Here is a 7,017-nt window from a genome sequence, read left to right on the forward strand (position 1 = left end):
CTCTTCCGAGGCCCGGTTGCCACCCTGGCGCGCACGAAGTCGGAAGTAGGGTTAATTGCCCGGGTGCGCACCTTTGCCAGGGTGGCACCTTACCTGGGCTGCGCACCAGGGCGGGCTCAAGATGGCACGCGCGTTCCGTTTTTTTCACTATCTTTCAAAACGGAAATTTTAAAATCTCCTTTTTTTTTTGCCTTTTCTGGAAATTAGTGAAGGCAGCGCATCAAAGGTGCGCACCTCGCTGCCCACCTTGGTGTGCTCTGAGGTGCGCACCCGGGAGCGCTACGAAGTGTGCTCCAAGGTGCGGCGTGCACGTTGTCGGAGCCCGGTTTGCCCCGGGTGCGCACCTCGCCTGCACCTTGGCCGGGGTGGGCACCTTGGCTGGGTTTGCCCAGGGTGCGCTCCGAAGCGGGGTTACTGGAGCGCCCCCTCTTTTTTTGTCAGAGAGTTTGGTGGGGTTTCTCGCATTGGCTCTTCCCAGGCCCGGTTGTTGGGTGCGCTCCCACCCTGGCGCGCGCGAAGTTGGAAGTTGGGTTAATTGCCCGGGCGCGCACCTTCGCCAGGGTGGGCACCTTGGTGCGCAAACCTTGGCTGGGCTGCGCACCAGGGCGGGCTCAAGATGGCACCAGCATTCCCTTTTTCTCACTATCTTTCAAAACGGAAATTTTAAAATCTCGTTTTTTTTTTGCCTTTTATGGAAATTAGTGAAGGCATCGCATCAAAGGTGCGCACCTCGCTGCCCACCTTGGTGTGCTCCGAGGTGCCCACCACGGTGCGCAACGCCGGTGCGAACCCGGGAGCGCCCCGATGTGTGCTCCAAGGTGCGGCGTGCACGAAGTCGGACCCCGGTTTGCCCCGGGTGCGCACCTCGCGTGCACCTTGGTGCGCACACCTTGGCTGGGTTGCGCGGCCTGGTGGGCACCATGGTGCGCACCAAGGAGCGCTCCGAAGTGTGCTCCAAGGTGCGGCGTGCACGAAGTCGGAGCCCGGTTTGCCCCGGGTGCGCACCTTCGCCGCGGTGGGCACCATGGCGTGCACGAAGTCGGAGCCCGGTTTGCCCCGGGTGCGCACCTCGCGTGCACCTTCGCCGGGGTGGGCACCTCGGCTGGGTTGCGCGCCCTGGTGCGCACCAAGGAGCGCTCTGAAGTGTGCTCCAAGGTGCGGCGTGCACGAAGTCGGAGCCCGGTTTGCCCCGGGTGTGCACCTCGGGTGCGCACCTCGCGTGCACCTTCGCTGCGGTGGGCACCTTGGCTGGGTTGCGCGCCTTGGTGGGCACCATGCAGTGCACGAAGTCGGAGCCCGGATTGCCCCGGGCGCGCACCTCCGCCAGGGTGGGCACCTTGGTGCGCACAACTTGCCTGGGCTGCGCACCAGGAAGGGCTCAAGATGGCACCCGCGTTCCGTTTTTTTCACTATCTTTCAGAACGGAAATTTTAAAATCTCATTTTTTTTTGCCTTTTCTGGAAATTAGTGAAGGCAGCGCATCAAAGGTGCGCAACGCTGGTGCGAACCTGGGAGCGCTCCGATGTGTGCTCCAAGGTGCGGCGTGCACGAAGTCGGACCCCGGTTTGCCCCGGGTGCGCACCTCGCGTGCACCTTGGTGCGCACACCTTGGCTGGGTTGCGCGCCCTGGTGGGCACCATGGTGCGCACCAAGGAGCGCTCCGAAGTGTGCTCCAAGGTGCGGCGTGCACGAAGTCGGAGCCCGGTTTGCCCCGGGTGCGCACCTCGCGTGCACCTTCGCCGCGGTGGGCACCATGGCGTGCACGAAGTCGGAGCCCGGTTTGCCCCGGGTGCGCACCTCGCGTGCACCTTCGCCGGGGTGGGCACCTTGGTGTGCAGACCTTGGCTGGGTTGCGCGCCCTGGTGGGCACCATGGTGCGCACCAAGGAGCGCTCCGAAGTGTGCTCCAAGGTGCGGCCTGCACGAAGTCGGAGCCCGGTTTGCCCCGGGTGTGCACCTCGGGTGGGCACCTTGGTGCGCATGCCTTGCCTGGGCTGCGCACCAGGGCGGGCTCAAGATGGCACCCGCGTTCCTTTTTTTTCACTATCTTTCAAAACGGAAATTTTAAAATCTCATTTTTTTTTGCCTTTTTCTGGAAATTAGTGAAGGCAGCGCATCAAAGGTGCGCACCTCGCTGCCCACCACGGTGCGCAACGCCGGTGGGCACCCGGGAGTGCTTCGAAGTGTGCTCCAAGGTGCTGCGTGCACGTTGTCGGAGCCCGGTTTGCCCCGGGTGCGCACCTCGCGTGCACCTTCGTCGGGGTGGGCACCTTGGCTGGGTTTGCCCCGGCTGCGCTCCGAAGCGGGGTTATTGGAGCGCCGCCTCTTTTTTTGTCGGAGCGTTTGGTGGGGTTTCTCGCATTGGCTCTTCCGAGGCCCGGTTGCCACCCTGGCGCGCACGAAGTCGGAAGTAGGGTTAATTGCCCGGGTGCGCACCTTTGCCAGGGTGGGCACCTTACCTGGGCTGCGCACCAGGGCGGGCTCAAGATGGCACGCGCGTTCCGTTTTTTTCACTATCTTTCAAAACGGAAATTTTAAAATCTCCTTTTTTTTTTGCCTTTTCTGGAAATTAGTGAAGGCAGCGCATCAAAGGTGCGCACCTCGCTGCCCACCTTGGTGTGCTCTGAGGTGCGCACCCGGGAGCGCTACGAAGTGTGCTCCAAGGTGCGGCGTGCACGTTGTCGGAGCCCGGTTTGCCCCGGGTGCGCACCTCGCCTGCACCTTGGCCGGGGTGGGCACCTTGGCTGGGTTTGCCCAGGGTGCGCTCCGAAGCGGGGTTACTGGAGCGCCCCCTCTTTTTTTGTCAGAGCGTTTGGTGGGGTTTCTCGCATTGGCTCTTCCCAGGCCCGGTTGTTGGGTGCGCTCCCACCCTGGCGCGCGCGAAGTTGGAAGTTGGATTAATTGCCCGGGCGCGCACCTTCGCCAGGGTGGGCACCTTGGTGCGCACACCTTGGCTGGGCTGCGCACCAGGGCGGGCTCAAGATGGCACCAGCATTCCCTTTTTCTCACTATCTTTCAAAACGGAAATTTTAAAATCTCGTTTTTTTTTTGCCTTTTATGGAAATTAGTGAAGGCATCGCATCAAAGGTGCGCACCTCGCTGCCCACCTTGGTGTGCTCCGAGGTGCCCACCACGGTGCGCAACGCCGGTGCGAACCCGGGAGCGCCCCGATGTGTGCTCCAAGGTGCGGCGTGCACGAAGTCGGACCCCGGTTTGCCCCGGGTGCGCACCTCGCGTGCACCTTGGTGCGCACACCTTGGCTGGGTTGCGCGGCCTGGTGGGCACCATGGTGCGCACCAAGGAGCGCTCCGAAGTGTGCTCCAAGGTGCGGCGTGCACGAAGTCGGAGCCCGGTTTGCCCCGGGTACGCACCTCGCGTGCACCTTCGCCGGGGTGGGCACCTCGGCTGGGTTGCGCGCCCTGGTGCGCACCAAGGAGCGCTCCGAAGTGTGCTCCAAGGTGCGGCGTGCACGAAGTCGGAGCCCGGTTTGCCCCGGGTGCGCACCTTCGCCGCGGTGCGCACCATGGCGTGCACGAAGTCGGAGCCCGGTTTGCCCCGGGTGCGCACCTCGCGTGCACCTTCGGCGGGGTTGCGCGCCCTGGTGGGCACCATGGTGCGCACCAAGGAGCGCTCCGAAGTGTGCTCCAAGGTGCGGCGTGCACGAAGTCGGAGCCCGGTTTGCCCCGGGTGCGCACCTCGCGTGCACCTTCGGCGGGGTTGCGCGCCCTGGTGGGCACCATGGTGCGCACCAAGGAGCGCTCCGAAGTGTGCTCCAAGGTGCGGCGTGCACGAAGTCGGAGCCCGGTTTGCCCCGGGTGCGCACCTCGCGTGCACCTTCGCCGCGGTGGGCACCATGGCGTGCACGAAGTCGGAGCCCGGTTTGCCCCGGGTGCGCACCTCGCGTGCACCTTCGCCGGGGTGGGCACCTCGGCTGGGTTGCGCGCCCTGGTGCGCACCAAGGAGCGCTCCGAAGTGTGCTCCAAGGTGCGGCGTGCACGAAGTCGGAGCCCGGTTTGCCCCGGGTGCGCACCTCGCGTGCACCTTCGCCAGGGTGGGCACCTCGGTGCGCACACCTTCTCATTGTTTTCTTGCCTTTTCTGGAAATTGGTGAAGGCAGCGCATCAAAGGTGCGCACCTCGGTGTGCTCCGAGGTGCGAACCCGAGAGCGCTCCGAGGTGCCCACGAAGTCGAAAGTCGGGTTAATTGCATTGTTTTCCCCGGGTGCGCTCCGAGGTGCGCAACATCGGCGCGCACCAAGGAGGGCTCCGAAGTGTGCTCCAAGGTGCGCACGATGGCGTGCACCTCTGGTGCGCACGATTCGGAGCTCGGTTTGACCGGGGTGCGCACACCTTGGCTGGGTTGCGCACCTTTTGTGCGCTCCAAGGTGCGCACGAAGTCGGAGCTCGGTTTGCCCCGGGTGCGCACCTTCGCCAGGGTGCGCACCTTGATGCGCACGCCTTGGCTGGGCTGCGCACCTTGGTGGGCGCCATGGTGCGCACCTTTCGTGCGCTCCAAGGTGCGCACGAAGTCGGAGCTCGGTTTGCCCCGGGTGCGCACCTTGGTGGGCGCCATGGTGCACTCCGAGGTGCCCAAGATTGGTGCGCACCAAGGAGCGCTCCGAAGTGCGCTCCAAGGTGCGCGCGAAGTCGAAAGTTGGGTTAATTGTCCGGTTTGCCTCGGGTGCGCACCTTGCGTGCACCTTCGCCAGGGTGGGCGCCTTGGTGCGCACACCTTGGCTGGGCTGCGCACACCTTGGCACCCGCGTTTCCTTCATTTTAAATTTTTTTTTTTTACAATCTCTCAAGTGGGAAATTCTATAATCTCAACTTTTTTTGCCTTTTCAGGAAACTTTTGAATGGAGCGCATCATTGGTGCGCTCCGAAGTGTGCTCCAAAGCTCTCTCCAGCTGCGTGCACCTGCCCCGGCCGCGCACCCGGCCCCGCCCAGCTTCGCTCACCTGTCCCGGGCGTCTGGTGCGGAACCTTAGAGTAAGAAACATCACCGTGCACCTTGGCCAACGTGCGCGACTCGACCGAGCGCGCACTGGCCGAGGTGCACACCGATTTCACCTGGGTGCGCGCGCAGCACCTCGGGCGCACCGGGGTGCGCGCACAACGCCCGGGTTGCACCGTGGCCTGTGTGCTCGGGGTGCCTCGGGTGCGCGCTCGGTGTCGCCCCCGCGCGCGCGGTAGTGCGGGCAGCGCACCCCGGCCCGGCCCGGCCCCGACGAGAACGCAAACGGGCAAAAGGTTTATTCAAATAGCATTGCGACGCCCGGCGAAAAACTAAAAAAGGGTGCAACACCGGGACTTCCCGGGAGGTCACCCATCCCAGTACTACTCCGGCCCAAGCGCGCTTAACTGCGGAGTTCTGATGGGATCCGGTGCACTAATGCTGGTATGATCGCACCCGTTATGAGCTTGTCGCAGTGTGTACTTAGCAAACCGCGACCCACGTGCGAATCCACCCCGGCCACCCACCCCCGTCGAGGTGCACACCCTCCCTCGCGAAGTGCGCCCCGTTCGCCAAGTGTGAGCCCTGCCCGGGTGCGCGCACCTTGCTAGGGCGTCGGGTGTGCACCCGGCCCGGCCTACGTGCGTGCACCTGGAGGGGGCGTCGTGTGCGTGCAGTGTCCCGTCTGCAACGCGGTGCCCACACACCACCTCGGGCGCAACGACCTGCGCTCACATGTGGGCCGAGTGCACCTTGGTGCATGTTCGGGGCGCCTCGGGTGCACGCTCGATCTTGCCCCGGTGCACCAAGGCGCTCGGTTTGCCCCGGGTGCGCACTTGGTGCAAGGTGGGCACCCAAAATAGGGATCAAGCACCAAAACACAAGTTTCGGGATGCAAAATGGGACCCAAGGACCACAAATGCGTTCCAAGACCCATGATGGGTCCACGAGAACAAAAATGTGTTCCGAGACTTAATAAACAAATATTGGGTTTTAGGAGAAGAAACATGCTCTGATGCCCAAAACGAGAATCGACCCCGAAAAGGCCACAGGCCAAAAGTGGGATGCGAGACAAAAAAAAATGGGACCCGAGGACCAAAATTGGGTTCCCAGGTCGAAGACAGGGCAACCGGACAAGAAACGACCTCTAAGGCTCGAAATGAGTCCCGACGACTAAAACTTGACAAGAAGCACCCATCAGGCACCCAACTCGACACCCATGGGATGCCGACCCACCCGGGCTTCCACCTAGCACACCTTGGCACCCACCCACCCTCGCACCCAACCTCGCACCCAACTTAGCACCTTTGAACCCACATTGGCACTCACCCTGACCCTGGCACCTTGGAACCCACATTGGCACTCACCTTGACCCTGGCACCCACCTTTGCACTCACCTTGGGACCCACCCTGGCTCCCACCTCGGCACCCACCCAGACACCCACCTTGGTTCCTTGGCACCCACCTTGGATCCTTGGCACCCACCCCGACACCCACCTTGGCACGCAACTTGGCTACTTGCCACCCACCTTGGCTCCTTGACGCCCACCCCGACAACCACCCCGTGACCTACCCTGGCTAGGGTTGGTGCACACCCACCCTGGTGCCCACCTTGGCACCCACCCTATGACCCACCTTGGCACGCACCTTAGTACCCACCCCGTTACCCACCCTAGGACCCACCCCGTGACCCACCTTGGCCAGGGTGGGTGCACCCACCCTGGTGCCCACCTTGGCACCCACCCATCCTAGCACCCAGCCTGTGACCGGGCTTGGAACCCAACCTTGCACCCGCACCCGTCTTGGCCAGTGTGGGTGCGCACCCATCCTGGCACCCACGTTGTGACACACCCTTTAACCCACGCACCCTAGCACCCACGTTGGCACCCACCTTGGAACCCAACCTAGCAACTTGGCACCCACCCCGTGACCCACCTTGGCATCCACCATAGCAGTCGCCGACTTGGCACCCACCTCGGCACCCACCTTGACACTTGTGGACCCACCTTGCCACTCACCCTAGCATCGACCCATCCTAGCACCCACCCTGGCACCTTTGCACCCT

The 7,017-nt window shown here is 63.3% G+C and overlaps 1 non-coding gene across 1 annotated transcript; it reads right to left on the bottom strand.

Annotated features, from left to right (window-relative positions):
• Positions 1–5,291: 5,291 nt before the first annotated feature.
• LOC131872271 (5S ribosomal RNA) lies at positions 5,292–5,410 on the bottom strand. Its single transcript, XR_009370444.1, has one exon. It is a non-coding gene; the product is annotated as a 5S ribosomal RNA (ribosomal RNA).
• Positions 5,411–7,017: the final 1,607 nt, after the last annotated feature.

This window comes from Cryptomeria japonica, unplaced genomic scaffold (genome assembly GCF_030272615.1).
Source record: "Cryptomeria japonica unplaced genomic scaffold, Sugi_1.0 HiC_scaffold_546, whole genome shotgun sequence".
Taxonomy (NCBI): domain Eukaryota; kingdom Viridiplantae; phylum Streptophyta; class Pinopsida; order Cupressales; family Cupressaceae; genus Cryptomeria; species Cryptomeria japonica.